Here is a 2,470-nt window from a genome sequence, read left to right as displayed (position 1 = left end):
CGGTGTGTGCATATGTATGATTTAACCACTTCATGTATTTTCCATCCTTCCTGCTGTGTAAACGGTTGCTAGGCTAAATTTCAATGGAAAGGAAAAACCAGGCAGAGTGTACAAGGGGCGGTTAATTCGATATCGGCAGTTTTACAGCAGTGCCCAAAGTTAAAATTACCCCCAGTGACTGGGATTTACCTCTCTTTAAATTAATGGTTGGAAATTCACAGTGTGTGAGGAACAGAAAGTTACAGCTTCACACAAAAGGCCAATGGGTCTCATTATGAGTTTCGCATTACGTCTTCACACAAGAGGGGTGTCTTCAGATTGCTCACTCTCTGAAGACATCGGGAGCTCATACCAAGAAATGATGCCCCACCCAGCCTGGGATTTTTTGTTCATTATTTTTCGGACAGAAAATTACAGGCTAGGGTGAGACAGTTTTGTCATTGTACACTCACACAAAATGTTTTCTCTTTGTTCCCTTGCCAACACCAGCCCTGTGCTGTTCCCTTGCCAAAACCAGCCCTGTGCTGAGTCAACAATGGGTTTCTACAACACCAGAACAGAACAACAGACCCTTTATTGTTCACTGTAGGTAGTGGAGCTGCTGCTAATACATTTAATAAAAAACACCCAGCATATTTAAATAGCGGGCCTTAAAAGATTAAACAGAATTACATAGAATTTACAGCACAGAAACAAGCCATTCGGTCTAGACTGGTGTTTATGCTCCACATGAGTCTCCTCACGCACTATTTACTTCAGCTCACCCTATCGACATATCCTTCTGTTCCTTCCCCTCCCATGTGCTTATCGTGCTTCCCCTTAAATGCATCTGTGCTATTCGCCTCAACTTCTTCGTCGATAGTGAGTTCCACATTCTAACCACTCTCTGGGTAAAGATGTTTCTCCTGAATTCCTTATTGGATTTAGTAGTGACTATCTCACATTTATGGCCCCCAGTTTTGGACTCCCCCACAAGTGGAAACATCTCTACGCATAAGGGGAATTTTTTTTTATTTGTTCATGTGATGTGGGCGTCGCTGGCAAGGCCAGCATTTATTGCCCATCTCTAATTGCCCTTGAGAAGGTGGTGGTGAGCCGCCTTCTTGAACCGCTGCAGTCCGTGTGGTGAAGGTTCTCCCGCAGTGCTGTTAGGAAGGGAGTTCCAGGATTTTGACCCAACGACGATGAAGGAACGGCGATATATTTCCAAGTCGGGATGGTGTGAGAGTTGGAGGGGAACGTGCAGCTGGTGCTGTTCCCATGTACCTGCTGCTCTTGTCCTTCTAGGTGGTAGAGGTCGCGGGTTTGGGAGGTGCTGTCGAAGAAGCCTTGGCGAGTTGCTGCAGTGCATCCTGTGGATGGTACACACTGCAGCCACTGTGTGCCAGTGGTGAAGGGAGTGAATGTTTAGGGTGGTGGATGGGGTGCCAATCAAGCGGGCTGCTTTTTCCTGGAAAGATGTCGAGCTTGTTGAATGTTGTTGGAGCTGCACTCATCCAGGCAAGTGGCAAGTATTCCATCACACTCCTGACTTGTGCCTTGTAGATGGTGGAAAGGCTTTGGGGAGTCAGGAGGTGAGTCACTTGCTGCAGAATACCCAGCCTCTGACCTGCTCTTGTAGCCACAGTATTTATGTGGCTGATCCAGTTAAGTTTCTGGTCAATGGTGACCCTCAGGATGTTGATAGTGGGGGATTCGGCGATGGTAATGCTGTTGAATGTCAAGGGGAGGTGGTTAGATTCTCTCTTGTTGGAGATGGTCATTGCCTGGCACTTGTCTGGAGCGAATGTTACTTGCCACTTATCAGCCCAAGCCTGGATGGAGGACACAAGGGTAAAATTCATGGTTGGAAGACAGTGCGGTTTCTCAGTATGTGCTCTACACTGGCAGTACGCCAGCTGAAAATTTACCCTGTGATGTCTATCCATTCAACATGCCCTCATCCCTTAATGTACAGTCTGACCACTTATGCCGACAGGCTGGGGACCACTGTCATTTTGCTGATGTAAGTGGATTGTGGGTTTTTGACCTCCAAGAAGCTGTCGCTCGTCTGTTCCAGTCACGTTGGTGAGAGGAATTGAAGCACGGTCTTGATGTTTTTTTTACCCACACGGCTGTTCCTCGATGCAATAAATGTTGTCCGGGGTGCGCTTACAAAACTCGTCCGCATTATAAATACTTTACAAATTGTAGTCCTGTGTCACACATTTCTTTATCTCAAGGAGGCTGGAATACAAAGGCTAGGAAGTTATGCTTCAGTTGTACAGAGCCTTGGTCAGACCCCATATGTAGTGCTGCATTCAGTTTTAGGCACCGTACCTCAGGGAGGCTATTTTGGTCTTTGAGAGCATTCACCAGAAATTATACTGGGACCTACAGGGTTAAGGTATGAGGAGAGTTGCATAAACTTGGCTTGTATTCCCTTGAATTTTGATTGCTAACATCCTCACCACAGGAACTTTAGTTCCTT

This window comes from Heptranchias perlo, chromosome 39 (assembly GCF_035084215.1).
Source record: "Heptranchias perlo isolate sHepPer1 chromosome 39, sHepPer1.hap1, whole genome shotgun sequence".
NCBI lineage: Eukaryota > Metazoa > Chordata > Chondrichthyes > Hexanchiformes > Hexanchidae > Heptranchias > Heptranchias perlo.
The sequence above is the reverse complement of the archived record's forward strand: the minus strand, read 5'-3'. Positions refer to the sequence as shown.